The 27,965-nt window shown below is 46.6% G+C and overlaps 27 non-coding genes across 27 annotated transcripts; all 27 read left to right on the top strand.

The window, feature by feature from the left end:
• Nucleotides 1-425: 425 nt before the first annotated feature.
• Nucleotides 426-541, top strand: LOC144800941 (U5 spliceosomal RNA). The gene has a single exon (XR_013604819.1). It is a non-coding gene; the product is annotated as a U5 spliceosomal RNA (small nuclear RNA).
• A 933-nt stretch (nucleotides 542-1,474) lies between these two features.
• LOC144801227 (U5 spliceosomal RNA) lies at nucleotides 1,475-1,589 on the top strand. Its single transcript, XR_013605083.1, has one exon. It is a non-coding gene; the product is annotated as a U5 spliceosomal RNA (small nuclear RNA).
• A 933-nt stretch (nucleotides 1,590-2,522) lies between these two features.
• Nucleotides 2,523-2,637, top strand: LOC144801228 (U5 spliceosomal RNA). The gene has a single exon (XR_013605084.1). It is a non-coding gene; the product is annotated as a U5 spliceosomal RNA (small nuclear RNA).
• A 935-nt stretch (nucleotides 2,638-3,572) lies between these two features.
• Nucleotides 3,573-3,687, top strand: LOC144801085 (U5 spliceosomal RNA). Its single transcript, XR_013604961.1, has one exon. It is a non-coding gene; the product is annotated as a U5 spliceosomal RNA (small nuclear RNA).
• Nucleotides 3,688-4,620: 933 nt separating this feature from the next.
• Nucleotides 4,621-4,735, top strand: LOC144800455 (U5 spliceosomal RNA). The gene has a single exon (XR_013604356.1). It is a non-coding gene; the product is annotated as a U5 spliceosomal RNA (small nuclear RNA).
• A 933-nt stretch (nucleotides 4,736-5,668) lies between these two features.
• On the top strand, nucleotides 5,669-5,783 carry LOC144800440 (U5 spliceosomal RNA). The gene has a single exon (XR_013604342.1). It is a non-coding gene; the product is annotated as a U5 spliceosomal RNA (small nuclear RNA).
• A 933-nt stretch (nucleotides 5,784-6,716) lies between these two features.
• LOC144801229 (U5 spliceosomal RNA) lies at nucleotides 6,717-6,831 on the top strand. Its single transcript, XR_013605085.1, has one exon. It is a non-coding gene; the product is annotated as a U5 spliceosomal RNA (small nuclear RNA).
• A 933-nt stretch (nucleotides 6,832-7,764) lies between these two features.
• Nucleotides 7,765-7,879, top strand: LOC144801230 (U5 spliceosomal RNA). The gene has a single exon (XR_013605086.1). It is a non-coding gene; the product is annotated as a U5 spliceosomal RNA (small nuclear RNA).
• Nucleotides 7,880-8,814: 935 nt separating this feature from the next.
• Nucleotides 8,815-8,930, top strand: LOC144800993 (U5 spliceosomal RNA). The gene has a single exon (XR_013604871.1). It is a non-coding gene; the product is annotated as a U5 spliceosomal RNA (small nuclear RNA).
• Nucleotides 8,931-9,863: 933 nt separating this feature from the next.
• Nucleotides 9,864-9,978, top strand: LOC144801035 (U5 spliceosomal RNA). The gene has a single exon (XR_013604912.1). It is a non-coding gene; the product is annotated as a U5 spliceosomal RNA (small nuclear RNA).
• Nucleotides 9,979-10,913: 935 nt separating this feature from the next.
• On the top strand, nucleotides 10,914-11,028 carry LOC144800521 (U5 spliceosomal RNA). The gene has a single exon (XR_013604417.1). It is a non-coding gene; the product is annotated as a U5 spliceosomal RNA (small nuclear RNA).
• Nucleotides 11,029-11,961: 933 nt separating this feature from the next.
• Nucleotides 11,962-12,076, top strand: LOC144801232 (U5 spliceosomal RNA). The gene has a single exon (XR_013605088.1). It is a non-coding gene; the product is annotated as a U5 spliceosomal RNA (small nuclear RNA).
• A 935-nt stretch (nucleotides 12,077-13,011) lies between these two features.
• On the top strand, nucleotides 13,012-13,127 carry LOC144800963 (U5 spliceosomal RNA). The gene has a single exon (XR_013604841.1). It is a non-coding gene; the product is annotated as a U5 spliceosomal RNA (small nuclear RNA).
• A 933-nt stretch (nucleotides 13,128-14,060) lies between these two features.
• On the top strand, nucleotides 14,061-14,175 carry LOC144800456 (U5 spliceosomal RNA). Its single transcript, XR_013604357.1, has one exon. It is a non-coding gene; the product is annotated as a U5 spliceosomal RNA (small nuclear RNA).
• A 933-nt stretch (nucleotides 14,176-15,108) lies between these two features.
• On the top strand, nucleotides 15,109-15,223 carry LOC144800571 (U5 spliceosomal RNA). Its single transcript, XR_013604465.1, has one exon. It is a non-coding gene; the product is annotated as a U5 spliceosomal RNA (small nuclear RNA).
• Nucleotides 15,224-16,156: 933 nt separating this feature from the next.
• Nucleotides 16,157-16,271, top strand: LOC144800617 (U5 spliceosomal RNA). The gene has a single exon (XR_013604509.1). It is a non-coding gene; the product is annotated as a U5 spliceosomal RNA (small nuclear RNA).
• Nucleotides 16,272-17,204: 933 nt separating this feature from the next.
• LOC144801013 (U5 spliceosomal RNA) lies at nucleotides 17,205-17,320 on the top strand. The gene has a single exon (XR_013604891.1). It is a non-coding gene; the product is annotated as a U5 spliceosomal RNA (small nuclear RNA).
• A 933-nt stretch (nucleotides 17,321-18,253) lies between these two features.
• On the top strand, nucleotides 18,254-18,369 carry LOC144800942 (U5 spliceosomal RNA). The gene has a single exon (XR_013604820.1). It is a non-coding gene; the product is annotated as a U5 spliceosomal RNA (small nuclear RNA).
• A 933-nt stretch (nucleotides 18,370-19,302) lies between these two features.
• Nucleotides 19,303-19,417, top strand: LOC144800618 (U5 spliceosomal RNA). The gene has a single exon (XR_013604510.1). It is a non-coding gene; the product is annotated as a U5 spliceosomal RNA (small nuclear RNA).
• A 933-nt stretch (nucleotides 19,418-20,350) lies between these two features.
• Nucleotides 20,351-20,466, top strand: LOC144801014 (U5 spliceosomal RNA). The gene has a single exon (XR_013604892.1). It is a non-coding gene; the product is annotated as a U5 spliceosomal RNA (small nuclear RNA).
• Nucleotides 20,467-21,399: 933 nt separating this feature from the next.
• Nucleotides 21,400-21,515, top strand: LOC144800944 (U5 spliceosomal RNA). Its single transcript, XR_013604822.1, has one exon. It is a non-coding gene; the product is annotated as a U5 spliceosomal RNA (small nuclear RNA).
• A 933-nt stretch (nucleotides 21,516-22,448) lies between these two features.
• LOC144800619 (U5 spliceosomal RNA) lies at nucleotides 22,449-22,563 on the top strand. The gene has a single exon (XR_013604511.1). It is a non-coding gene; the product is annotated as a U5 spliceosomal RNA (small nuclear RNA).
• Nucleotides 22,564-23,496: 933 nt separating this feature from the next.
• Nucleotides 23,497-23,612, top strand: LOC144800964 (U5 spliceosomal RNA). Its single transcript, XR_013604842.1, has one exon. It is a non-coding gene; the product is annotated as a U5 spliceosomal RNA (small nuclear RNA).
• A 933-nt stretch (nucleotides 23,613-24,545) lies between these two features.
• On the top strand, nucleotides 24,546-24,660 carry LOC144800458 (U5 spliceosomal RNA). The gene has a single exon (XR_013604359.1). It is a non-coding gene; the product is annotated as a U5 spliceosomal RNA (small nuclear RNA).
• A 933-nt stretch (nucleotides 24,661-25,593) lies between these two features.
• LOC144800572 (U5 spliceosomal RNA) lies at nucleotides 25,594-25,708 on the top strand. Its single transcript, XR_013604466.1, has one exon. It is a non-coding gene; the product is annotated as a U5 spliceosomal RNA (small nuclear RNA).
• A 933-nt stretch (nucleotides 25,709-26,641) lies between these two features.
• LOC144801042 (U5 spliceosomal RNA) lies at nucleotides 26,642-26,757 on the top strand. The gene has a single exon (XR_013604919.1). It is a non-coding gene; the product is annotated as a U5 spliceosomal RNA (small nuclear RNA).
• Nucleotides 26,758-27,690: 933 nt separating this feature from the next.
• On the top strand, nucleotides 27,691-27,806 carry LOC144800945 (U5 spliceosomal RNA). Its single transcript, XR_013604823.1, has one exon. It is a non-coding gene; the product is annotated as a U5 spliceosomal RNA (small nuclear RNA).
• The last annotated feature ends 159 nt before the right edge of the window (nucleotides 27,807-27,965 follow it).

The following is a 27,965-nucleotide window of genomic DNA, read 5'->3' on the forward strand; positions in this document are numbered from 1 at the left end:
CGTGCGAAAAAGGGACTTAAAGTGCATGGCTATGTGCAGAGCACAGTGGTGGCTCACAGCCTAACGATTGGAAGGATGGTGTGGAAAGCGTAAAATCGCTGGGGGACAAAAGTCCTACAGTGCCACTTCACCTAAAGCCTGATGCACGCTTCCCGTTCCCCTTGCCCAGCAGCCGCAACGCCTCCTAATGAGCTGAGGTGTGTACAGAAAAGAATTTGCATATTCCCAGACAGACGCATGGGAACTGTCCACCTTTTTGATTTTCTGTGCTTTGAGCAGAGACTCTGAAATTTGGGCCTGCTTCCCTCACCGGCCTGGTTCTTGTCCTCTTTCTTAGATTTTGAAAATACCTCTCAGGTCCTCACCCTCGCAATGACGGGGTCTTTGATGTGGTGCCACTTACCCCCAGAGAGCCATATTCGAACTTACTCTGGTTTCTCTTCAAAACGAAAAAATTCTTTCGCCTTTTACTAAAGATTTCCGTGGAGAGGAACATTTACGAGTTTATTCAATTTTTTTAAGCCTTACCACAGGTGAGGCTGTTTATCGTGTGTTTAAAAGAAAAGCATTAGAAATTGGGGAATATCTGCAAGTTGTCTGCTGCTGTTTTTTGGGGACATGAGCTTAGGTGTTTTATTCCTGAACTCTCTGCTTGCTCATTTGCATAGACAGAGTGCAGGAGAGGTGCATCATGGGAAAGAGCTTGTGCAGTGCATGAGATTGCTTTTCGTGACTATCTTGGAATTTCACGATAGCAGGCAGTATGTTTTCTCCTCTCTTAATATTCCTGCTGTCAGAGGCCAGACGTCGCCCTCCTTTTTCAAGGTGGCACCTAGACTCACGCTGTGCTTTTCATAGGGCTTGCCCATTATTTGTGCCCGTTAGAGGTGCCCCATAGAGGTTGGCTAATCCTGAGTCGGTGCCCTGAGAGGGTGGCCAATCCTGAGTCAGATTCCTCTCAGGTACACTTGAAGCGGCACGCCAGTCCTGTTTCATGTGCCTCTAGCCTAGACAGATATATACTTCTATATTCAGGTTTAATGAAAGTACGTGCGAAAAAGGGACTTAAAGTGCATGGCTATGTGCAGAGCACAGTGGTGGCTCACAGCCTATCGATTGGAAGGATGGTGTGGAAAGCGTAAAATCGCTGGGGGACAAAAGTCCCACAGTGTCACTTCACCTAAAGCCTGATGCACGCTTCCCGTTCCCCTTGCCCAGCAGCCACAACGTCTCCTAATGAGCTGAGGTGTGTACAGAAAAGAATTTGCATATTTCCAGACAGACGCATGGGAACTGTCCACCTTTTTGATTTTCTGTGCTTTGAGCAGAGACTCTGAAAATTGGGCCTGCTTCCCTCACTGGCCTGGTTCTTGTCCTCTTTCTTAGAGCCTAAAAATACCTCTCAGGTCCTCACCCTCGCAATGACGGGGTCTTTGATGTGGTGCCACTTACCCCCAGAGAGCCATATTCTAACTTACTCTGGTTTCTCTTCAAAACGAAAAAATCTTTCGCCTTTTACTAAAGATTTCCGTGGAGAGGAACATTTACGAGTTTATTCAATTTTTTTAAGCCTTACCACAGGTGAGGCTGTTTATCGTGTGTTTAAAAGAAAAGCATTAGAAATTGGGGAATATCTGCCAGTTGTCTGCTGCTGTTTTTTGGGGACATGAGCTTAGGTGTTTTATTCCTGAACTCTCTGCTTGCTCATTTGCATAGACAGAGTGCAGGAGAGGTGCATCATGGGAAAGAGCTTGTACAGTGCATGAGATTGCTTTTCGTGACTATCTTGGAATTTCACGATAGCAGGCAGTATGTTTTCTCCTCTCTTAATATTCCTGCTGTCAGAGGCCAGACGTCGCCCTCCTTTTTCAAGGTGGCACCTAGACTCACGCTGTGCTTTTCATAGGGCTTGCCCATTATTTGTGCCCGTTAGAGGTGCCCCATAGAGGTTGGCCAATCCTGAGTCGGTGCCCTGAGAGGGTGGCCAATCCTGAGTCAGATTCCTCTCAGGTACACTTGAAGCGGCACGCCAGTCCTGTTTCATGTGCCTCTAGCCTAGACAGATATATACTTCTATATTCAGGTTTAATGTAAGTACATGCGAAAAAGGGACTTAAAGTGCATGGCTATGTGCAGAGCACAGTGGTGGCTCACAGCCTATCGATTGGAAGGATGGTGTGGAAAGCGTAAAATCGCTGGGGGACAAAAGTCCTACAGTGTCACTTCACCTAAAGCCTGATGCACGCTTCCCGTTCCCCTTGCCCAGCAGCCGCAACGTCTCCTAATGAGCTGAGGTGTGTACAGAAAAGAATTTGCATATTTCCAGACAGACGCATGGGAACTGTCCACCTTTTTGATTTTCTGTGCTTTGAGCAGAGACTCTGAAAATTGGGCCTGCTTCCCTCACTGGCCTGGTTCTTGTCCTCTTTCTTAGAGCCTAAAAATACCTCTCAGGTCCTCACCCTCGCAATGACGGGGTCTTTGATGTGGTGCCACTTACCCCCAGAGAGCCATATTCTAACTTACTCTGGTTTCTCTTCAAAACGAAAAAATCTTTCGCCTTTTACTAAAGATTTCCGTGGAGAGGAACATTTACGAGTTTATTCAATTTTTTTAAGCCTTACCACAGGTGAGGCTGTTTATCGTGTGTTTAAAAGAAAAGCATTAGAAATTGGTGAATATATCTGCGAGTTGTCTGCTGCTGTTTTTTGGGGACATGAGCTTAGGTGTTTTATTCCTGAACTCTCTGCTTGCTCATTTGCATCGACAGAGTGCAGGAGAGGTGCATCATGGGAAAGAGCTTGTGCAGTGCATGAGATTGCTTTTCGTGACTATCTTGGAATTTCACGATAGCAGGCAGTATGTTTTCTCCTCTCTTAATATTCCTGCTGTCAGAGGCCAGACGTCACCCTCCTTTTTCAAGGTGGCACCTAGACTCACGCTGTGCTTTTCATAGGGCTTGCCCGTTATTTGTGCATGTTAGAGGTGCCCCATAGAGGTTGGCCAATCCTGAGTCGGTGCCCTGAGAGGGTGGCCAATCCTGAGTCAGATTCCTCTCAGGTACACTTGAAGCGGCACGCCAGTCCTGTTTCATGTGCCTCTAGCCTAGACAGATATATACTTCTATATTCAGGTTTAATGAAAGTACGTGCGAAAAAGGGACTTAAAGTGCATGGCTATGTGCAGAGCACAGTGGTGGCTCACAGCCTAACGATTGGAAGGATGGTGTGGAAAGCGTAAAATCGCTGGGGGACAAAAGTCCTACAGTGCCACTTCACCTAAAGCCTGATGCACGCTTCCCGTTCCCCTTGCCCAGCAGCCGCAACGCCTCCTAATGAGCTGAGGTGTGTACAGAAAAGAATTTGCATATTCCCAGACAGACGCATGGGAACTGTCCACCTTTTTGATTTTCTGTGCTTTGAGCAGAGACTCTGAAATTTGGGCCTGCTTCCCTCACCGGCCTGGTTCTTGTCCTCTTTCTTAGATTTTGAAAATACCTCTCAGGTCCTCACCCTCGCAATGACGGGGTCTTTGATGTGGTGCCACTTACCCCCAGAGAGCCATATTCTAACTTACTCTGGTTTCTCTTCAAAATGAAAAAATTATTTCGCCTTTTACTAAAGATTTCCGTGGAGAGGAACATTTACGAGTTTATTCACTTTTTTAAGCCTTACCACAGGTGAGGCTGTTTATCGTGTGTTTAAAAGAAAAGCATTAGAAATTGCGGAATATCTGCGAGTTGTCTGCTGCTGTTTTTTGGGGACATGAGCTTAGGTGTTTTATTCCTGAACTCTCTGCTTGCTCATTTGCATAGACAGAGTGCAGGAGAGGTGCATCATGGGAAAGAGCTTGTGCAGTGCATGAGATTGCTTTTCGTGACTATCTTGGAATTTCACGATAGCAGGCAGTATGTTTTCTCCTCTCTTAATATTCCTGCTGTCAGAGGCCAGACGTCACCCTCCTTTTTCAAGGTGGCACCTAGACTCACGCTGTGCTTTTCATAGGGCTTGCCCGTTATTTGTGCATGTTAGAGGTGCCCCATAGAGGTTGGCCAATCCTGAGTCGGTGCCCTGAGAGGGTGGCCAATCCTGAGTCAGATTCCTCTCAGGTACACTTGAAGCAGCACGCCAGTCCTGTTTCATGTGCCTCTAGCCTAGACAGATATATACTTCTATATTCAGGTTTAATGAAAGTACGTGCGAAAAAGGGACTTAAAGTGCATGGCTATGTGCAGAGCACAGTGGTGGCTCACAGCCTAACGATTGGAAGGATGGTGTGGAAAGCGTAAAATCGCTGGGGGACAAAAGTCCTACAGTGCCACTTCACCTAAAGCCTGATGCACGCTTCCCGTTCCCCTTGCCCAGCAGCCGCAACGCCTCCTAATGAGCTGAGGTGTGTACAGAAAAGAATTTGCATATTCCCAGACAGACGCATGGGAACTGTCCACCTTTTTGATTTTCTGTGCTTTGAGCAGAGACTCTGAAATTTGGGCCTGCTTCCCTCACCGGCCTGGTTCTTGTCCTCTTTCTTAGATTTTGAAAATACCTCTCAGGTCCTCACCCTTGCAATGACGGGGTCTTTGATGTGGTGCCACTTACCCCCCGAGAGCCATATTCTAACTTACTCTGGTTTCTCTTCAAAACGAAAAAATCTTTCGCCTTTTACTAAAGATTTCCGTGGAGAGGAACATTTACGAGTTTATTCAATTTTTTTAAGCCTTACCACAGGTGAGGATGTTTATCGTGTGTTTAAAAGAAAAGCATTAGAAATTGGGGAATATCTGCCAGTTGTCTGCTGCTGTTTTTTGGGGACATGAGCTTAGGTGTTTTATTCCTGAACTCTCTGCTTGCTCATTTGCATAGATAGAGTGCAGGAGAGGTGCATCATGGGAAAGAGCTTGTACAGTGCATGAGATTGCTTTTCGTGACTATCTTGGAATTTCACGATAGCAGGCAGTATGTTTTCTCCTCTCTTAATATTCCTGCTGTCAGAGGCCAGACGTCGCCCTCCTTTTTCAAGGTGGCACCTAGACTCACGCTGTGCTTTTCATAGGGCTTGCCCATTATTTGTGCCCGTTAGAGGTGCCCCATAGAGGTTGGCCAATCCTGAGTCGGTGCCCTGAGAGGGTGGCCAATCCTGAGTCAGATTCCTCTCAGGTACACTTGAAGCGGCACGCCAGTCCTGTTTCATGTGCCTCTAGCCTAGACAGATATATACTTCTATATTCAGGTTTAATGAAAGTACGTGCGAAAAAGGGACTTAAAGTGCATGGCTATGTGCAGAGCACAGTGGTGGCTCACAGCCTATCGATTGGAAGGATGGTGTGGAAAGCGTAAAATCGCTGGGGGACAAAAGTCCTACAGTGTCACTTCACCTAAAGCCTGATGCACGCTTCCCGTTCCCCTTGCCCAGCAGCCGCAACGTCTCCTAATGAGCTGAGGTGTGTATAGAAAAGAATTTGCATATTTCCAGACAGACGCATGGGAACTGTCCACCTTTTTGATTTTCTGTGCTTTGAGCAGAGACTCTGAAAATTGGGCCTGCTTCCCTCACTGGCCTGGTTCTTGTCCTCTTTCTTAGAGCCTAAAAATACCTCTCAGGTCCTCACCCTCGCAATGACGGGGTCTTTGATGTGGTGCCACTTACCCCCAGAGAGCCATATTCTAACTTACTCTGGTTTCTCTTCAAAACGAAAAAATCTTTCGCCTTTTACTAAAGATTTCCGTGGAGAGGAACATTTACGAGTTTATTCATTTTTTTTAAGCCTTACCACAGGTGAGGCTGTTTATCGTGTGTTTAAAAGAAAAGCATTAGAAATTGGGGAATATCTGCCAGTTGTCTGCTGCTGTTTTTTGGGGACGTGAGCTTAGGTGTTTTATTCCTGAACTCTCTGCTTGCTCATTTGCATAGACAGAGTGCAGGAGAGGTGCATCATGGGAAAGAGCTTGTACAGTGCATGAGATTGCTTTTCGTGACTATCTTGGAATTTCACGATAGCAGGCAGTATGTTTTCTCCTCTCTTAATATTCCTGCTGTCAGAGGCCAGACGTCGCCCTCCTTTTTCAAGGTGGCACCTAGACTCACGCTGTGCTTTTCATAGGGCTTGCCCATTATTTGTGCCCGTTAGAGGTGCCCCATAGAGGTTGGCCAATCCTGAGTCGGTGCCCTGAGAGGGTGGCCAATCCTGAGTCAGATTCCTCTCAGGTACACTTGAAGCGGCTCGCCAGTCCTGTTTCATGTGCCTCTAGCCTAGACAGATATATACTTCTATATTCAGGTTTAATGAAAGTACATGCGAAAAAGGGACTTAAAGTGCATGGCTATGTGCAGAGCACAGTGGTGGCTCACAGCCTATCGATTGGAAGGATGGTGTGGAAAGCGTAAAATCGCTGGGGGACAAAAGTCCTACAGTGTCACTTCACCTAAAGCCTGATGCACGCTTCCCGTTCCCCTTGCCCAGCAGCCGCAACGTCTCCTAATGAGCTGAGGTGTGTACAGAAAAGAATTTGCATATTTCCAGACAGACGCATGGGAACTGTCCACCTTTTTGATTTTCTGTGCTTTGAGCAGAGACTCTGAAAATTGGGCCTGCTTCCCTCACTGGCCTGGTTCTTGTCCTCTTTCTTAGAGCCTAAAAATACCTCTCAGGTCCTCACCCTCGCAATGACGGGGTCTTTGATGTGGTGCCACTTACCCCCAGAGAGCCATATTCTAACTTACTCTGGTTTCTCTTCAAAACGAAAAAATCTTTCGCCTTTTACTAAAGATTTCCGTGGAGAGGAACATTTACGAGTTTATTCAATTTTTTTAAGCCTTACCACAGGTGAGGCTGTTTATCGTGTGTTTAAAAGAAAAGCATTAGAAATTGGGGAATATCTGCCAGTTGTCTGCTGCTGTTTTTTGGGGACATGAGCTTAGGTGTTTTATTCCTGAACTCTCTGCTTGCTCATTTGCATCGACAGAGTGCAGGAGAGGTGCATCATGGGAAAGAGCTTGTACAGTGCATGAGATTGCTTTTCGTGACTATCTTGGAATTTCACGATAGCAGGCAGTATGTTTTCTCCTCTCTTAATATTCCTGCTGTCAGAGGCCAGACGTCGCCCTCCTTTTTCAAGGTGGCACCTAGACTCACGCTGTGCTTTTCATAGGGCTTGCCCATTATTTGTGCCCGTTAGAGGTGCCCCATAGAGGTTGGCCAATCCTGAGTCGGTGCCCTGAGAGGGTGGCCAATCCTGAGTCAGATTCCTCTCAGGTACACTTGAAGCGGCACGCCAGTCCTGTTTCATGTGCCTCTAGCCTAGACAGATATATACTTCTATATTCAGGTTTAATGAAAGTACATGCGAAAAAGGGACTTAAAGTGCATGGCTATGTGCAGAGCACAGTGGTGGCTCACAGCCTATCGATTGGAAGGATGGTGTGGAAAGCGTAAAATCGCTGGGGGACAAAAGTCCTACAGTGTCACTTCACCTAAAGCCTGATGCACGCTTCCCGTTCCCCTTGCCCAGCAGCCGCAACATCTCCTAATGAGCTGAGGTGTGTACAGAAAAGAATTTGCATATTTCCAGACAGACGCATGGGAACTGTCCACCTTTTTGATTTTCTGTGCTTTGAGCAGAGACTCTGAAAATTGGGCCTGCTTCCCTCACTGGCCTGGTTCTTGTCCTCTTTCTTAGAGCCTAAAAATACCTCTCAGGTCCTCACCCTCGCAATGACGGGGTCTTTGATGTGGTGCCACTTACCCCCAGAGAGCCATATTCTAACTTACTCTGGTTTCTCTTCAAAACGAAAAAATCTTTCGCCTTTTACTAAAGATTTCCGTGGAGAGGAACATTTACGAGTTTATTCAATTTTTTTAAGCCTTACCACAGGTGAGGCTGTTTATCGTGTGTTTAAAAGAAAAGCATTAGAAATTGGTGAATATATCTGCGAGTTGTCTGCTGCTGTTTTTTGGGGACATGAGCTTAGGTGTTTTATTCCTGAACTCTCTGCTTGCTCATTTGCATAGACAGAGTGCAGGAGAGGTGCATCATGGGAAAGAGCTTGTACAGTGCATGAGATTGCTTTTCGTGACTATCTTGGAATTTCACGATAGCAGGCAGTATGTTTTCTCCTCTCTTAATATTCCTGCTGTCAGAGGCCAGACGTCGCCCTCCTTTTTCAAGGTGGCACCTAGACTCACGCTGTGCTTTTCATAGGGCTTGCCCATTATTTGTGCCCGTTAGAGGTGCCCCATAGAGGTTGGCCAATCCTGAGTCGGTGCCCTGAGAGGGTGGCCAATCCTGAGTCAGATTCCTCTCAGGTACACTTGAAGCGGCACGCCAGTCCTGTTTCATGTGCCTCTAGCCTAGACAGATATATACTTCTATATTCAGGTTTAATGAAAGTACGTGCGAAAAAGGGACTTAAAGTGCATGGCTATGTGCAGAGCACAGTGGTGGCTCACAGCCTAACGATTGGAAGGATGGTGTGGAAAGCGTAAAATCGCTGGGGGACAAAAGTCCTACAGTGCCACTTCACCTAAAGCCTGATGCACGCTTCCCGTTCCCCTTGCCCAGCAGCCGCAACGCCTCCTAATGAGCTGAGGTGTGTACAGAAAAGAATTTGCATATTCCCAGACAGACGCATGGGAACTGTCCACCTTTTTGATTTTCTGTGCTTTGAGCAGAGACTCTGAAATTTGGGCCTGCTTCCCTCACCGGCCTGGTTCTTGTCCTCTTTCTTAGATTTTGAAAATACCTCTCAGGTCCTCACCCTCGCAATGACGGGGTCTTTGATGTGGTGCCACTTACCCCCAGAGAGCCATATTCTAACTTACTCTGGTTTCTCTTCAAAATGAAAAAATTCTTTCGCCTTTTACTAAAGATTTCCGTGGAGAGGAACATTTACGAGTTTATTCAATTTTTTTAAGCCTTACCACAGGTGAGGCTGTTTATCGTGTGTTTAAAAGAAAAGCATTAGAAATTGGGGAATATCTGCGAGTTGTCTGCTGCTGTTTTTTGGGGACATGAGCTTAGGTGTTTTATTCCTGAACTCTCTGCTTGCTCATTTGCATAGACAGAGTGCAGGAGAGGTGCATCATGGGAAAGAGCTTGTGCAGTGCATGAGATTGCTTTTCGTGACTATCTTGGAATTTCACGATAGCAGGCAGTATGTTTTCTCCTCTCTTAATATTCCTGCTGTCAGAGGCCAGACGTCGCCCTCCTTTTTCAAGGTGGCACCTAGACTCACGCTGTGCTTTTCATAGGGCTTCCCCATTATTTGTGCCCGTTAGAGGTGCCCCATAGAGGTTGGCCAATCCTGAGTCGGTGCCCTGAGAGGGTGGCCAATCCTGAGTCAGATTCCTCTCAGGTACACTTGAAGCGGCACGCCAGTCCTGTTTCATGTGCCTCTAGCCTAGACAGATATATACTTCTATATTCAGGTTTAATGAAAGTACATGCGAAAAAGGGACTTAAAGTGCATGGCTATGTGCAGAGCACAGTGGTGGCTCACAGCCTATCGATCGGAAGGATGGTGTGGAAAGCGTAAAATCGCTGGGGGACAAAAGTCCTACAGTGTCACTTCACCTAAAGCCTGATGCACGCTTCCCGTTCCCCTTGCCCAGCAGCCGCAACGTCTCCTAATGAGCTGAGGTGTGTACAGAAAAGAATTTGCATATTTCCAGACAGACGCATGGGAACTGTCCACCTTTTTGATTTTCTGTGCTTTGAGCAGAGACTCTGAAAATTGGGCCTGCTTCCCTCACTGGCCTGGTTCTTGTCCTCTTTCTTAGAGCCTAAAAATACCTCTCAGGTCCTCACCCTCGCAATGACGGGGTCTTTGATGTGGTGCCACTTACCCCCAGAGAGCCATATTCTAACTTACTATGGTTTCTCTTCAAAACAAAAAAATCTTTCGCCTTTTACTAAAGATGTCCGTGGAGAGGAACATTTACGAGTTTATTCAATTTTTTTAAGCCTTACCACAGGTGAGGCTGTTTATCGTGTGTTTAAAAGAAAAGCATTAGAAATTGGTGAATATATCTGCGAGTTGTCTGCTGCTGTTTTTTGGGGACATGAGCTTAGGTGTTTTATTCCTGAACTCTCTGCTTGCTCATTTGCATCGACAGAGTGCAGGAGAGGTGCATCATGGGAAAGAGCTTGTGCAGTGCATGAGATTGCTTTTCGTGACTATCTTGGAATTTCACGATAGCAGGCAGTATGTTTTCTCCTCTCTTAATATTCCTGCTGTCAGAGGCCAGACGTCACCCTCCTTTTTCAAGGTGGCACCTAGACTCACGCTGTGCTTTTCATAGGGCTTGCCCGTTATTTGTGCATGTTAGAGGTGCCCCATAGAGGTTGGCCAATCCTGAGTCGGTGCCCTGAGAGGGTGGCCAATCCTGAGTCAGATTCCTCTCAGGTACACTTGAAGCGGCACGCCAGTCCTGTTTCATGTGCCTCTAGCCTAGACAGATATATACTTCTATATTCAGGTTTAATGAAAGTACGTGCGAAAAAGGGACTTAAAGTGCATGGCTATGTGCAGAGCACAGTGGTGGCTCACAGCCTAACGATTGGAAGGATGGTGTGGAAAGCGTAAAATCGCTGGGGGACAAAAGTCCTACAGTGCCACTTCACCTAAAGCCTGATGCACGCTTCCCGTTCCCCTTGCCCAGCAGCCGCAACGCCTCCTAATGAGCTGAGGTGTGTACAGAAAAGAATTTGCATATTCCCAGACAGACGCATGGGAACTGTCCACCTTTTTGATTTTCTGTGCTTTGAGCAGAGACTCTGAAATTTGGGCCTGCTTCCCTCACCGGCCTGGTTCTTGTCCTCTTTCTTAGATTTTGAAAATACCTCTCAGGTCCTCACCCTCGCAATGACGGGGTCTTTGATGTGGTGCCACTTACCCCCCGAGAGCCATATTCTAACTTACTCTGGTTTCTCTTCAAAACGAAAAAATCTTTCGCCTTTTACTAAAGATTTCCGTGGAGAGGAACATTTACGAGTTTATTCAATTTTTATAAGCCTTACCACAGGTGAGGATGTTTATCGTGTGTTTAAAAGAAAAGCATTAGAAATTGGGGAATATCTGCCAGTTGTCTGCTGCTGTTTTTTGGGGACATGAGCTTAGGTGTTTTATTCCTGAACTCTCTGCTTGCTCATTTGCATAGACAGAGTGCAGGAGAGGTGCATCATGGGAAAGAGCTTGTACAGTGCATGAGATTGCTTTTCGTGACTATCTTGGAATTTCACGATAGCAGGCAGTATGTTTTCTCCTCTCTTAATATTCCTGCTGTCAGAGGCCAGACGTCGCCCTCCTTTTTCAAGGTGGCACCTAGACTCACGCTGTGCTTTTCATAGGGCTTGCCCATTATTTGTGCCCGTTAGAGGTGCCCCATAGAGGTTGGCCAATCCTGAGTTGGTGCCCTGAGAGGGTGGCCAATCCTGAGTCAGATTCCTCTCAGGTACACTTGAAGCGGCACGCCAGTCCTGTTTCATGTGCCTCTAGCCTAGACAGATATATACTTCTATATTCAGGTTTAATGAAAGTACATGCGAAAAAGGGACTTAAAGTGCATGGCTATGTGCAGAGCACAGTGGTGGCTCACAGCCTATCAATTGGAAGGATGGTGTGGAAAGCGTAAAATCGCTGGGGGACAAAAGTCCTACAGTGTCACTTCACCTAAAGCCTGATGCACGCTTCCCGTTCCCCTTGCCCAGCAGCCGCAACGTCTCCTAATGAGCTGAGGTGTGTACAGAAAAGAATTTGCATATTTCCAGACAGACGCATGGGAACTGTCCACCTTTTTGATTTTCTGTGCTTTGAGCAGAGACTCTGAAAATTGGGCCTGCTTCCCTCACTGGCCTGGTTCTTGTCCTCTTTCTTAGAGCCTAAAAATACCTCTCAGGTCCTCACCCTCGCAATGACGGGGTCTTTGATGTGGTGCCACTTACCCCCAGAGAGCCATATTCTAACTTACTCTGGTTTCTCTTCAAAACGAAAAAATCTTTCGCCTTTTACTAAAGATTTCCGTGGAGAGGAACATTTACGAGTTTATTCAATTTTTTTAAGCCTTACCACAGGTGAGGCTGTTTATCGTGTGTTTAAAAGAAAAGCATTAGAAATTGGTGAATATATCTGCGAGTTGTCTGCTGCTGTTTTTTGGGGACATGAGCTTAGGTGTTTTATTCCTGAACTCTCTGCTTGCTCATTTGCATCGACAGAGTGCAGGAGAGGTGCATCATGGGAAAGAGCTTGTGCAGTGCATGAGATTGCTTTTCGTGACTATCTTGGAATTTCACGATAGCAGGCAGTATGTTTTCTCCTCTCTTAATATTCCTGCTGTCAGAGGCCAGACGTCACCCTCCTTTTTCAAGGTGGCACCTAGACTCACGCTGTGCTTTTCATAGGGCTTGCCCGTTATTTGTGCATGTTAGAGGTGCCCCATAGAGGTTGGCCAATCCTGAGTCGGTGCCCTGAGAGGGTGGCCAATCCTGAGTCAGATTCCTCTCAGGTACACTTGAAGCGGCACGCCAGTCCTGTTTCATGTGCCTCTAGCCTAGACAGATATATACTTCTATATTCAGGTTTAATGAAAGTACGTGCGAAAAAGGGACTTAAAGTGCATGGCTATGTGCAGAGCACAGTGGTGGCTCACAGCCTAACGATTGGAAGGATGGTGTGGAAAGCGTAAAATCGCTGGGGGACAAAAGTCCTACAGTGCCACTTCACCTAAAGCCTGATGCACGCTTCCCGTTCCCCTTGCCCAGCAGCCGCAACGCCTCCTAATGAGCTGAGGTGTGTACAGAAAAGAATTTGCATATTCCCAGACAGACGCATGGGAACTGTCCACCTTTTTGATTTTCTGTGCTTTGAGCAGAGACTCTGAAATTTGGGCCTGCTTCCCTCACCGGCCTGGTTCTTGTCCTCTTTCTTAGATTTTGAAAATACCTCTCAGGTCCTCACCCTCGCAATGACGGGGTCTTTGATGTGGTGCCACTTACCCCCAGAGAGCCATATTCTAACTTACTCTGGTTTCTCTTCAAAACGAAAAAATTCTTTCGCCTTTTACTAAAGATTTCCGTGGAGAGGAACATTTGCGAGTTTATTCAATTTTTTTAAGCCTTACCACAGGTGAGGCTGTTTATCGTGTGTTTAAAAGAAAAGCATTAGAAATTGGGGAATATCTGCGAGTTGTCTGCTGCTGTTTTTTGGGGACATGAGCTTAGGTGTTTTATTCCTGAACTCTCTGCTTGCTCATTTGCATAGACAGAGTGCAGGAGAGGTGCATCATGGGAAAGAGCTTGTGCAGTGCATGAGATTGCTTTTCGTGACTATCTTGGAATTTCACGATAGCAGGCAGTATGTTTTCTCCTCTCTTAATATTCCTGCTGTCAGAGGCCAGACGTCACCCTCCTTTTTCAAGGTGGCACCTAGACTCACGCTGTGCTTTTCATAGGGCTTGCCCGTTATTTGTGCATGTTAGAGGTGCCCCATAGAGGTTGGCCAATCCTGAGTCGGTGCCCTGAGAGGGTGGCCAATCCTGAGTCAGATTCCTCTCAGGTACACTTGAAGCGGCACGCCAGTCCTGTTTCATGTGCCTCTAGCCTAGACAGATATATACTTCTATATTCAGGTTTAATGAAAGTACGTGCGAAAAAGGGACTTAAAGTGCATGGCTATGTGCAGAGCACAGTGGTGGCTCACAGCCTAACGATTGGAAGGATGGTGTGGAAAGCGTAAAATCGCTGGGGGACAAAAGTCCTACAGTGCCACTTCACCTAAAGCCTGATGCACGCTTCCCGTTCCCCTTGCCCAGCAGCCGCAACGCCTCCTAATGAGCTGAGGTGTGTACAGAAAAGAATTTGCATATTCCCAGACAGACGCATGGGAACTGTCCACCTTTTTGATTTTCTGTGCTTTGAGCAGAGACTCTGAAATTTGGGCCTGCTTCCCTCACCGGCCTGGTTCTTGTCCTCTTTCTTAGATTTTGAAAATACCTCTCAGGTCCTCACCCTTGCAATGACGGGGTCTTTGATGTGGTGCCACTTACCCCCCGAGAGCCATATTCTAACTTACTCTGGTTTCTCTTCAAAACGAAAAAATCTTTCGCCTTTTACTAAAGATTTCCGTGGAGAGGAACATTTACGAGTTTATTCAATTTTTTTAAGCCTTACCACAGGTGAGGATGTTTATCGTGTGTTTAAAAGAAAAGCATTAGAAATTGGGGAATATCTGCCAGTTGTCTGCTGCTGTTTTTTGGGGACATGAGCTTAGGTGTTTTATTCCTGAACTCTCTGCTTGCTCATTTGCATAGACAGAGTGCAGGAGAGGTGCATCATGGGAAAGAGCTTGTACAGTGCATGAGATTGCTTTTCGTGACTATCTTGGAATTTCACGATAGCAGGCAGTATGTTTTCTCCTCTCTTAATATTCCTGCTGTCAGAGGCCAGACGTCGCCCTCCTTTTTCAAGGTGGCACCTAGACTCACGCTGTGCTTTTCATAGGGCTTGCCCATTATTTGTGCCCGTTAGAGGTGCCCCATAGAGGTTGGCCAATCCTGAGTCGGTGCCCTGAGAGGGTGGCCAATCCTGAGTCAGATTCCTCTCAGGTACACTTGAAGCCGCACGCCAGTCCTGTTTCATGTGCCTCTAGCCTAGACAGATATATACTTCTATATTCAGGTTTAATGAAAGTACGTGCGAAAAAGGGACTTAAAGTGCATGGCTATGTGCAGAGCACAGTGGTGGCTCACAGCCTATCGATTGGATGGATGGTGTGGAAAGCGTAAAATCGCTGGGGGACAAAAGTCCTACAGTGTCACTTCACCTAAAGCCTGATGCACGCTTCCCGTTCCCCTTGCCCAGCAGCCGCAACGTCTCCTAATGAGCTGAGGTGTGTACAGAAAAGAATTTGCATATTTCCAGACAGACGCATGGGAACTGTCCACCTTTTTGATTTTCTGTGCTTTGAGCAGAGACTCTGAAAATTGGGCCTGCTTCCCTCACTGGCCTGGTTCTTGTCCTCTTTCTTAGAGCCTAAAAATACCTCTCAGGTCCTCACCCTCGCAATGACGGGGTCTTTGATGTGGTGCCACTTACCCCCAGAGAGCCATATTCTAACTTACTCTGGTTTCTCTTCAAAACGAAAAAATCTTTCGCCTTTTACTAAAGATTTCCGTGGAGAGGAACATTTACGAGGTTTTTCAATTTTTTTAAGCCTTACCACAGGTGAGGCTGTTTATCGTGTGTTTAAAAGAAAAGCATTAGAAATTGGGGAATATCTGCCAGTTGTCTGCTGCTGTTTTTTGGGGACATGAGCTTAGGTGTTTTATTCCTGAACTCTCTGCTTGCTCATTTGCATAGACAGAGTGCAGGAGAGGTGCATCATGGGAAAGAGCTTGTACAGTGCATGAGATTGCTTTTCGTGACTATCTTGGAATTTCACGATAGCAGGCAGTATGTTTTCTCCTCTCTTAATATTCCTGCTGTCAGAGGCCAGACGTCGCCCTCCTTTTTCAAGGTGGCACCTAGACTCACGCTGTGCTTTTCATAGGGCTTGCCCATTATTTGTGCCCGTTAGAGGTGCCCCATAGAGGTTGGCCAATCCTGAGTCGGTGCCCTGAGAGGGTGGCCAATCCTGAGTCAGATTCCTCTCAGGTACACTTGAAGCGGCACGCCAGTCCTGTTTCATGTGCCTCTAGCCTAGACAGATATATACTTCTATATTCAGGTTTAATGAAAGTACGTGCGAAAAAGGGACTTAAAGTGCATGGCTATGTGCAGAGCACAGTGGTGGCTCACAGCCTAACGATTGGAAGGATGGTGTGGAAAGCGTAAAATCGCTGGGGGACAAAAGTCCTACAGTGCCACTTCACCTAAAGCCTGATGCACTCTTCCCGTTCCCCTTGCCCAGCAGCCGCAATGCCTCCTAATGAGCTGAGGTGTGTACAGAAAGGAATTTGCATATTCCCAGACAGACTCATGGGAACTGTCCACCTTTTTGATTTTCTGTGCTTTGAGCAGAGACTCTGAAATTTGGGCCTGCTTCCCTCACCGGCCTGGTCCTTGTCCTCTTTCTTAGATTTTGAAAATACCTCTCAGGTCCTCACCCTCGCAATGACGGGGTCTTTGATGTGGTGCCACTTACCCCCAGAGAGCCATATTCTATCTTACTCTGGTTTCTCTTCAAAACGAAAAAATCTTTCGCCTTTTACTAAAGATTTCCGTGGAGAGGAACATTTACGAGGTTATTCAATTTTTTTAAGCCTTACCACAGGTGAGGCTGTTTATCGTGTGTTTAAAAGAAAAGCATTAGAAATTGGGGAATATCTGCCAGTTGTCTGCTGCTGTTTTTTGGGGACATGAGCTTAGGTGTTTTATTCCTGAACTCTCTGCTTGCTCATTTGCATAGACAGAGTGCAGGAGAGGTGCATCATGGGAAAGAGCTTGTACAGTGCATGAGATTGCTTTTCGTGACTATCTTGGAATTTCATGATAGCAGGCAGTATGTTTTATCCTCTCTTAATATTCCTGCTGTCAGAGGCCAGACGTCGCCCTCCTTTTTCAAGGTGGCACCTAGACTCACGCTGTGCTTTTCATAGGGCTTGCCCATTATTTGTGCCCGTTAGAGGTGCCCCATAGAGGTTGGCCAATCCTGAGTCGGTGCCCTGAGAGGGTGGCCAATCCTGAGTCAGATTCCTCTCAGGTACACTTGAAGCGGCACGCCAGTCCTGTTTCATGTGCCTCTAGCCTAGACAGATATATACTTCTATATTCAGGTTTAATGAAAGTACATGCGAAAAAGGGACTTAAAGTGCATGGCTATGTGCAGAGCACAGTGGTGGCTCACAGCCTATCAATTGGAAGGATGGTGTGGAAAGCGTAAAATCGCTGGGGGACAAAAGTCCTACAGTGTCACTTCACCTAAAGCCTGATGCACGCTTCCCGTTCCCCTTGCCCAGCAGCCGCAACGTCTCCTAATGAGCTGAGGTGTGTACAGAAAAGAATTTGCATATTTCCAGACAGACGCATGGGAACTGTCCACCTTTTTGATTTTCTGTGCTTTGAGCAGAGACTCTGAAAATTGGGCCTGCTTCCCTCACTGGCCTGGTTCTTGTCCTCTTTCTTAGAGCCTAAAAATACCTCTCAGGTCCTCACCCTCGCAATGACGGGGTCTTTGATGTGGTGCCACTTACCCCCAGAGAGCCATATTCTAACTTACTCTGGTTTCTCTTCAAAACGAAAAAATTCTTTCGCCTTTTACTAAAGATTTCCGTGGAGAGGAACATTTACGAGGTTATTCAATTTTTTTAAGCCTTACCACAGGTGAGGCTGTTTATCGTGTGTTTAAAAGAAAAGCATTAGAAATTGGGGAATATCTGCCAGTTGTCTGCTGCTGTTTTTTGGGGACATGAGCTTAGGTGTTTTATTCCTGAACTCTCTGCTTGCTCATTTGCATAGACAGAGTGCAGGAGAGGTGCATCATGGGAAAGAGCTTGTACAGTGCATGAGATTGCTTTTCGTGACTATCTTGGAATTTCACGATAGCAGGCAGTATGTTTTCTCCTCTCTTAATATTCCTGCTGTCAGAGGCCAGACGTCACCCTCCTTTTTCAAGGTGGCACCTAGACTCACGCTGTGCTTTTCATAGGGCTTGCCCGTTATTTGTGCATGTTAGAGGTGCCCCATAGAGGTTGGCCAATCCTGAGTCGGTGCCCTGAGAGGGTGGCCAATCCTGAGTCAGATTCCTCTCAGGTACACTTGAAGCGGCACGCCAGTCCTGTTTCATGTGCCTCTAGCCTAGACAGATATATACTTCTATATTCAGGTTTAATGAAAGTACGTGCGAAAAAGGGACTTAAAGTGCATGGCTATGTGCAGAGCACAGTGGTGGCTCACAGCCTAACGATTGGAAGGATGGTGTGGAAAGCGTAAAATCGCTGGGGGACAAAAGTCAAACAGTGCCACTTCACCTAAAGCCTGATGCACGCTTCCCGTTCCCCTTGCCCAGCAGCCGCAACGCCTCCTAATGAGCTGAGGTGTGTACAGAAAAGAATTTGCATATTCCCAGACAGACGCATGGGAACTGTCCACCTTTTTGATTTTCTGTGCTTTGAGCAGAGACTCTGAAATTTGGGCCTGCTTCCCTCACCGGCCTGGTTCTTGTCCTCTTTCTTAGATTTTGAAAATACCTCTCAGGTCCTCACCCTCGCAATGACGGGGTCTTTGATGTGGTGCCACTTACCCCCAGAGAGCCATATTCTAACTTACTCTGGTTTCTCTTCAAAACGAAAAAATTCTTTCGCCTTTTACTAAAGATTTCCGTGGAGAGGAACATTTACGAGTTTATTCAATTTTTTTAAGCCTTACCACAGGTGAGGCTGTTTATCGTGTGTTTAAAAGAAAAGCATTAGAAATTGGGGAATATCTGCGAGTTGTCTGCTGCTGTTTTTTGGGGACATGAGCTTAGGTGTTTTATTCCTGAACTCTCTGCTTGCTCATTTGCATAGACAGAGTGCAGGAGAGGTGCATCATGGGAAAGAGCTTGTGCAGTGCATGAGATTGCTTTTCGTGACTATCTTGGAATTTCACGATAGCAGGCAGTATGTTTTCTCCTCTCTTAATATTCCTGCTGTCAGAGGCCAGACGTCACCCTCCTTTTTCAAGGTGGCACCTAGACTCACGCTGTGCTTTTCATAGGGTTTGCCCGTTATTTGTGCCCGTTAGAGGTGCCCCATAGAGGTTGGCCAATCCTGAGTCGGTGCCCTGAGAGGGTGGCCAATCATGAGTCAGATTCCTCTCAGGTACACTTGAAGCGGCACGCCAGTCCTGTTTCATGTGCCTCTAGCCTAGACAGATATATACTTCTATATTCAGGTTTAATGAAAGTACGTGCGAAAAAGGGACTTAAAGTGCATGGCTATGTGCAGAGCACAGTGGTGGCTCACAGCCTAACGATTGGAAGGATGGTGTGGAAAGCGTAAAATCGCTGGGGGACAAAAGTCCTACAGTGCCACTTCACCTAAAGCCTGATGCACTCTTCCCGTTCCCCTTGCCCAGCAGCCGCAATGCCTCCTAATGAGCTGAGGTGTGTACAGAAAGGAATTTGCATATTCCCAGACAGACTCATGGGAACTGTCCACCTTTTTGATTTTCTGTGCTTTGAGCAGAGACTCTGAAATTTGGGCCTGCTTCCCTCACCGGCCTGGTCCTTGTCCTCTTTCTTAGATTTTGAAAATACCTCTCAGGTCCTCACCCTCGCAATGACGGGGTCTTTGATGTGGTGCCACTTACCCCCAGAGAGCCATATTCTATCTTACTCTGGTTTCTCTTCAAAACGAAAAAATCTTTCGCCTTTTACTAAAGATTTCCGTGGAGAGGAACATTTACGAGGTTATTCAATTTTTTTAAGCCTTACCACAGGTGAGGCTGTTTATCGTGTGTTTAAAAGAAAAGCATTAGAAATTGGGGAATATCTGCCAGTTGTCTGCTGCTGTTTTTTGGGGACATGAGCTTAGGTGTTTTATTCCTGAACTCTCTGCTTGCTCATTTGCATAGACAGAGTGCAGGAGAGGTGCATCATGGGAAAGAGCTTGTACAGTGCATGAGATTGCTTTTCGTGACTATCTTGGAATTTCACGATAGCAGGCAGTATGTTTTCTCCTCTCTTAATATTCCTGCTGTCAGAGGCCAGACGTCGCCCTCCTTTTTCAAGGTGGCACCTAGACTCACGCTGTGCTTTTCATAGGGCTTGCCCATTATTTGTGCCCGTTAGAGGTGCCCCATAGAGGTTGGCCAATCCTGAGTCGGTGCCCTGAGAGGGTGGCCAATCCTGAGTCAGATTCCTCTCAGGTACACTTGAAGCGGCACGCCAGTCCTGTTTCATGTGCCTCTAGCCTAGACAGATATATACTTCTATATTCAGGTTTAATGAAAGTACATGCGAAAAAGGGACTTAAAGTGCATGGCTATGTGCAGAGCACAGTGGTGGCTCACAGCCTATCAATTGGAAGGATGGTGTGGAAAGCGTAAAATCGCTGGGGGACAAAAGTCCTACAGTGTCACTTCACCTAAAGCCTGATGCACGCTTCCCGTTCCCCTTGCCCAGCAGCCGCAACGTCTCCTAATGAGCTGAGGTGTGTACAGAAAAGAATTTGCATATTTCCAGACAGACGCATGGGAACTGTCCACCTTTTTGATTTTCTGTGCTTTGAGCAGAGACTCTGAAAATTGGGCCTGCTTCCCTCACTGGCCTGGTTCTTGTCCTCTTTCTTAGAGCCTAAAAATACCTCTCAGGTCCTCACCCTCGCAATGACGGGGTCTTTGATGTGGTGCCACTTACCCCCAGAGAGCCATATTCTAACTTACTCTGGTTTCTCTTCAAAACGAAAAAATTCTTTCGCCTTTTACTAAAGATTTCCGTGGAGAGGAACATTTACGAGGTTATTCAATTTTTTTAAGCCTTACCACAGGTGAGGCTGTTTATCGTGTGTTTAAAAGAAAAGCATTAGAAATTGGGGAATATCTGCCAGTTGTCTGCTGCTGTTTTTTGGGGACATGAGCTTAGGTGTTTTATTCCTGAACTCTCTGCTTGCTCATTTGCATAGACAGAGTGCAGGAGAGGTGCATCATGGGAAAGAGCTTGTACAGTGCATGAGATTGCTTTTCGTGACTATCTTGGAATTTCACGATAGCAGGCAGTATGTTTTCTCCTCTCTTAATATTCCTGCTGTCAGAGGCCAGACGTCACCCTCCTTTTTCAAGGTGGCACCTAGACTCACGCTGTGCTTTTCATAGGGCTTGCCCGTTATTTGTGCATGTTAGAGGTGCCCCATAGAGGTTGGCCAATCCTGAGTCGGTGCCCTGAGAGGGTGGCCAATCCTGAGTCAGATTCCTCTCAGGTACACTTGAAGCGGCACGCCAGTCCTGTTTCATGTGCCTCTAGCCTAGACAGATATATACTTCTATATTCAGGTTTAATGAAAGTACGTGCGAAAAAGGGACTTAAAGTGCATGGCTATGTGCAGAGCACAGTGGTGGCTCACAGCCTAACGATTGGAAGGATGGTGTGGAAAGCGTAAAATCGCTGGGGGACAAAAGTCAAACAGTGCCACTTCACCTAAAGCCTGATGCACGCTTCCCGTTCCCCTTGCCCAGCAGCCGCAACGCCTCCTAATGAGCTGAGGTGTGTACAGAAAAGAATTTGCATATTCCCAGACAGACGCATGGGAACTGTCCACCTTTTTGATTTTCTGTGCTTTGAGCAGAGACTCTGAAATTTGGGCCTGCTTCCCTCACCGGCCTGGTTCTTGTCCTCTTTCTTAGATTTTGAAAATACCTCTCAGGTCCTCACCCTCGCAATGACGGGGTCTTTGATGTGGTGCCACTTACCCCCAGAGAGCCATATTCTAACTTACTCTGGTTTCTCTTCAAAACGAAAAAATTCTTTCGCCTTTTACTAAAGATTTCCGTGGAGAGGAACATTTACGAGTTTATTCAATTTTTTTAAGCCTTACCACAGGTGAGGCTGTTTATCGTGTGTTTAAAAGAAAAGCATTAGAAATTGGGGAATATCTGCGAGTTGTCTGCTGCTGTTTTTTGGGGACATGAGCTTAGGTGTTTTATTCCTGAACTCTCTGCTTGCTCATTTGCATAGACAGAGTGCAGGAGAGGTGCATCATGGGAAAGAGCTTGTGCAGTGCATGAGATTGCTTTTCGTGACTATCTTGGAATTTCACGATAGCAGGCAGTATGTTTTCTCCTCTCTTAATATTCCTGCTGTCAGAGGCCAGACGTCACCCTCCTTTTTCAAGGTGGCACCTAGACTCACGCTGTGCTTTTCATAGGGTTTGCCCGTTATTTGTGCCCGTTAGAGGTGCCCCATAGAGGTTGGCCAATCCTGAGTCGGTGCCCTGAGAGGGTGGCCAATCATGAGTCAGATTCCTCTCAGGTACACTTGAAGCGGCACGCCAGTCCTGTTTCATGTGCCTCTAGCCTAGACAGATATATACTTCTATATTCAGGTTTAATGAAAGTACGTGCGAAAAAGGGACTTAAAGTGCATGGCTATGTGCAGAGCACAGTGGTGGCTCACAGCCTATCGATTGGAAGGATGGTGTGGAAAGCGTAAAATCGCTGGGGGACAAAAGTCCTACAGTGTCACTTCACCTAAAGCCTGATGCACGCTTCCCGTTCCCCTTGCCCAGCAGCCGCAACGCCTCCTAATGAGCTGAGGTGTGTACAGAAAAGAATTTGCATATTTCCAGACAGACGCATGGGAACTGTCCACCTTTTTGATTTTCTGTGCTTTGAGCAGAGACTCTGAAAATTGGGCCTGCTTCCCTCACTGGCCTGGTTCTTGTCCTCTTTCTTAGAGCCTAAAAATACCTCTCAGGTCCTCACCCTCGCAATGACGGGGTCTTTGATGTGGTGCCACTTACCCCCAGAGAGCCATATTCTAACTTACTCTGGTTTCTCTTCAAAACGAAAAAATCTTTCGCCTTTTACTAAAGATTTCCGTGGAGAGGAACATTTACGAGGTTATTCAATTTTTTTAAGCCTTACCACAGGTGAGGCTGTTTATCGTGTGTTTAAAAGAAAAGCATTAGAAATTGGGGAATATCTGCCAGTTGTCTGCTGCTGTTTTTTGGGGACATGAGCTTAGGTGTTTTATTCCTGAACTCTCTGCTTGCTCATTTGCATAGACAGAGTGCAGGAGAGGTGCATCATGGGAAAGAGCTTGTACAGTGCATGAGATTGCTTTTCGTGACTATCTTGGAATTTCACGATAGCAGGCAGTATGTTTTCTCCTCTCTTAATATTCCTGCTGTCAGAGGCCAGACGTCGCCCTCCTTTTTCAAGGTGGCACCTAGACTCACGCTGTGCTTTTCATAGGGCTTGCCCATTATTTGTGCCCGTTAGAGGTGCCCCATAGAGGTTGGCCAATCTTGAGTCGGTGCCCTGAGAGGGTGGCCAATCCTGAGTCAGATTCCTCTCAGGTACACTTGAAGCGGCACGCCAGTCCTGTTTCATGTGCCTCTAGCCTAGACAGATATATACTTCTAAATTCAGGTTTAATGAAAGTACGTGCGAAAAAGGGACTTAAAGTGCATGGCTATGTGCAGAGCACAGTGGTGGCTCACAGCCTAACGATTGGAAGGATGGTGTGGAAAGCGTAAAATCGCTGGGGGACAAAAGTCCTACAGTGCCACTTCACCTAAAGCCTGATGCACGCTTCCCGTTCCCCTTGCCCAGCAGCCGCAACGCCTCCTAATGAGCTGAGGTGTGTACAGAAAAGAATTTGCATATTCCCAGACAGACGCATGGGAACTGTCCACCTTTTTGATTTTCTGTGCTTTGAGCAGAGACTCTGAAATTTGGGCCTGCTTCCCTCACCGGCCTGGTTCTTGTCCTCTTTCTTAGATTTTGAAAATACCTCTCAGGTCCTCACCCTCGCAATGACGGGGTCTTTGATGTGGTGCCACTTACCCCCAGAGAGCCATATTCTAACTTACTCTGGTTTCTCTTCAAAACGAAAAAATTCTTTCGCCTTTTACTAAAGATTTCCGTGGAGAGGAACATTTGCGAGTTTATTCAATTTTTTTAAGCCTTACCACAGGTGAGGCTGTTTATCGTGTGTTTAAAAGAAAAGCATTAGAAATTGGGGAATATCTGCGAGTTGTCTGCTGCTGTTTTTTGGGGACATGAGCTTAGGTGTTTTATTCCTGAACTCTCTGCTTGCTCATTTGCATAGACAGAGTGCAGGAGAGGTGCATCATGGGAAAGAGCTTGTGCAGTGCATGAGATTGCTTTTCGTGACTATCTTGGAATTTCACGATAGCAGGCAGTATGTTTTCTCCTCTCTTAATATTCCTGCTGTCAGAGGCCAGACGTCACCCTCCTTTTTCAAGGTGGCACCTAGACTCACGCTGTGCTTTTCATAGGGCTTGCCCGTTATTTGTGCATGTTAGAGGTGCCCCATAGAGGTTGGCCAATCCTGAGTCGGTGCCCTGAGAGGGTGGCCAATCCTGAGTCAGATTCCTCTCAGGTACACTTGAAGCGGCACGCCAGTCCTGTTTCATGTGCCTCTAGCCTAGACAGATATATACTTCTATATTCAGGTTTAATGAAAGTACGTGCGAAAAAGGGACTTAAAGTGCATGGCTATGTGCAGAGCACAGTGGTGGCTCACAGCCTAACGATTGGAAGGATGGTGTGGAAAGCGTAAAATCGCTGGGGGACAAAAGTCCTACAGTGCCACTTCACCTAAAGCCTGATGCACGCTTCCCGTTCCCCTTGCCCAGCAGCCGCAACGCCTCCTAATGAGCTGAGGTGTGTACAGAAAAGAATTTGCATATTCCCAGACAGACGCATGGGAACTGTCCACCTTTTTGATTTTCTGTGCTTTGAGCAGAGACTCTGAAATTTGGGCCTGCTTTCCTCACCGGCCTGGTTCTTGTCCTCTTTCTTAGATTTTGAAAATACCTCTCAGGTCCTCACCCTTGCAATGACGGGGTCTTTGATGTGGTGCCACTTACCCCCCGAGAGCCATATTCTAACTTACTCTGGTTTCTCTTCAAAACGAAAAAATCTTTCGCCTTTTACTAAAGATTTCCGTGGAGAGGAACATTTACGAGTTTATTCAATTTTTTTAAGCCTTACCACAGGTGAGGATGTTTATCGTGTGTTTAAAAGAAAAGCATTAGAAATTGGGGAATATCTGCCAGTTGTCTGCTGCTGTTTTTTGGGGACATGAGCTTAGGTGTTTTATTCCTGAACTCTCTGCTTGCTCATTTGCATAGACAGAGTGCAGGAGAGGTGCATCATGGGAAAGAGCTTGTACAGTGCATGAGATTGCTTTTCGTGACTATCTTGGAATTTCACGATAGCAGGCAGTATGTTTTCTCCTCTCTTAATATTCCTGCTGTCAGAGGCCAGACGTCGCCCTCCTTTTTCAAGGTGGCACCTAGACTCACGCTGTGCTTTTCATAGGGCTTGCCCATTATTTGTGCCCGTTAGAGGTGCCCCATAGAGGTTGGCCAATCCTGAGTCGGTGCCCTGAGAGGGTGGCCAATCCTGAGTCAGATTCCTCTCAGGTACACTTGAAGCGGCACGCCAGTCCTGTTTCATGTGCCTCTAGCCTAGACAGATATATACTTCTATATTCAGGTTTAATGAAAGTACGTGCGAAAAAGGGACTTAAAGTGCATGGCTATGTGCAGAGCACAGTGGTGGCTCACAGCCTATCGATTGGATGGATGGTGTGGAAAGCGTAAAATCGCTGGGGGACAAAAGTCCTACAGTGTCACTTCACCTAAAGCCTGATGCACGCTTCCCGTTCCCCTTGCCCAGCAGCCGCAACGTCTCCTAATGAGCTGAGGTGTGTACAGAAAAGAATTTGCATATTTCCAGACAGACGCATGGGAACTGTCCACCTTTTTGATTTTCTGTGCTTTGAGCAGAGACTCTGAAAATTGGGCCTGCTTCCCTCACTGGCCTGGTTCTTGTCCTCTTTCTTAGAGCCTAAAAATACCTCTCAGGTCCTCACCCTCGCAATGACGGGGTCTTTGATGTGGTGCCACTTACCCCCAGAGAGCCATATTCTAACTTACTCTGGTTTCTCTTCAAAACGAAAAAATCTTTCGCCTTTTACTAAAGATTTCCGTGGAGAGGAACATTTACGAGGTTTTTCAATTTTTTTAAGCCTTACCACAGGTGAGGCTGTTTATCGTGTGTTTAAAAGAAAAGCATTAGAAATTGGGGAATATCTGCCAGTTGTCTGCTGCTGTTTTTTGGGGACATGAGCTTAGGTGTTTTATTCCTGAACTCTCTGCTTGCTCATTTGCATAGACAGAGTGCAGGAGAGGTGCATCATGGGAAAGAGCTTGTACAGTGCATGAGATTGCTTTTCGTGACTATCTTGGAATTTCACGATAGCAGGCAGTATGTTTTCTCCTCTCTTAATATTCCTGCTGTCAGAGGCCAGACGTCGCCCTCCTTTTTCAAGGTGGCACCTAGACTCACGCTGTGCTTTTCATAGGGCTTGCCCATTATTTGTGCCCGTTAGAGGTGCCCCATAGAGGTTGGCCAATCCTGAGTCGGTGCCCTGAGAGGGTGGCCAATCCTGAGTCAGATTCCTCTCAGGTACACTTGAAGCGGCACGCCAGTCCTGTTTCATGTGCCTCTAGCCTAGACAGATATATACTTCTATATTCAGGTTTAATGAAAGTACATGCGAAAAAGGGACTTAAAGTGCATGGCTATGTGCAGAGCACAGTGGTGGCTCACAGCCTATCAATTGGAAGGATGGTGTGGAAAGCGTAAAATCGCTGGGGGACAAAAGTCCTACAGTGTCACTTCACCTAAAGCCTGATGCACGCTTCCCGTTCCCCTTGCCCAGCAGCCGCAACGTCTCCTAATGAGCTGAGGTGTGTACAGAAAAGAATTTGCATATTTCCAGACAGACGCATGGGAACTGTCCACCTTTTTGATTTTCTGTGCTTTGAGCAGAGACTCTGAAAATTGGGCCTGCTTCCCTCACTGGCCTGGTTCTTGTCCTCTTTCTTAGAGCCTAAAAATACCTCTCAGGTCCTCACCCTCGCAATGACGGGGTCTTTGATGTGGTGCCACTTACCCCCAGAGAGCCATATTCTAACTTACTCTGGTTTCTCTTCAAAACGAAATAATTCTTTCGCCTTTTACTAAAGATTTCCGTGGAGAGGAACATTTACGAGGTTATTCAATTTTTTTAAGCCTTACCACAGGTGAGGCTGTTTATCGTGTGTTTAAAAGAAAAGCATTAGAAATTGGGGAATATCTGCCAGTTGTCTGCTGCTGTTTTTTGGGGACATGAGCTTAGGTGTTTTATTCCTGAACTCTCTGCTTGCTCATTTGCATAGACAGAGTGCAGGAGAGGTGCATCATGGGAAAGAGCTTGTACAGTGCATGAGATTGCTTTTCGTGACTATCTTGGAATTTCACGATAGCAGGCAGTATGTTTTCTCCTCTCTTAATATTCCTGCTGTCAGAGGCCAGACGTCACCCTCCTTTTTCAAGGTGGCACCTAGACTCACGCTGTGCTTATCATAGGGCTTGCCCGTTATTTGTGCATGTTAGAGGTGCCCCATAGAGGTTGGCCAATCCTGAGTCGGTGCCCTGAGAGGGTGGCCAATCCTGAGTCAGATTCCTCTCAGGTACACTTGAAGCGGCACGCCAGTCCTGTTTCATGTGCCTCTAGCCTAGACAGATATATACTTCTATATTCAGGTTTAATGAAAGTACGTGCGAAAAAGGGACTTAAAGTGCATGGCTATGTGCAGAGCACAGTGGTGGCTCACAGCCTAACGATTGGAAGGATGGTGTGGAAAGCGTAAAATCGCTGGGGGACAAAAGTCAAACAGTGCCACTTCACCTAAAGCCTGATGCACGCTTCCCGTTCCCCTTGCCCAGCAGCCGCAACGCCTCCTAATGAGCTGAGGTGTGTACAGAAAAGAATTTGCATATTCCCAGACAGACGCATGGGAACTGTCCACCTTTTTGATTTTCTGTGCTTTGAGCAGAGACTCTGAAATTTGGGCCTGCTTCCCTCACCGGCCTGGTTCTTGTCCTCTTTCTTAGATTTTGAAAATACCTCTCAGGTCCTCACCCTCGCAATGACGGGGTCTTTGATGTGGTGCCACTTACCCCCAGAGAGCCATATTTTAACTTACTCTGGTTTCTCTTCAAAACGAAAAAATTCTTTCGCCTTTTACTAAAGATTTCCGTGGAGAGGAACATTTACGAGTTTATTCAATTTTTTTAAGCCTTACCACAGGTGAGGCTGTTTATCGTGTGTTTAAAAGAAAAGCATTAGAAATTGGGGAATATCTGCGAGTTGTCTGCTGCTGTTTTTTGGGGACATGAGCTTAGGTGTTTTATTCCTGAACTCTCTGCTTGCTCATTTGCATAGACAGAGTGCAGGAGAGGTGCATCATGGGAAAG

The sequence above is a fragment of the Lissotriton helveticus genome, chromosome 12 (genome assembly GCF_964261635.1).
Source record: "Lissotriton helveticus chromosome 12, aLisHel1.1, whole genome shotgun sequence".
Taxonomy (NCBI): Eukaryota; Metazoa; Chordata; class Amphibia; order Caudata; family Salamandridae; genus Lissotriton; species Lissotriton helveticus.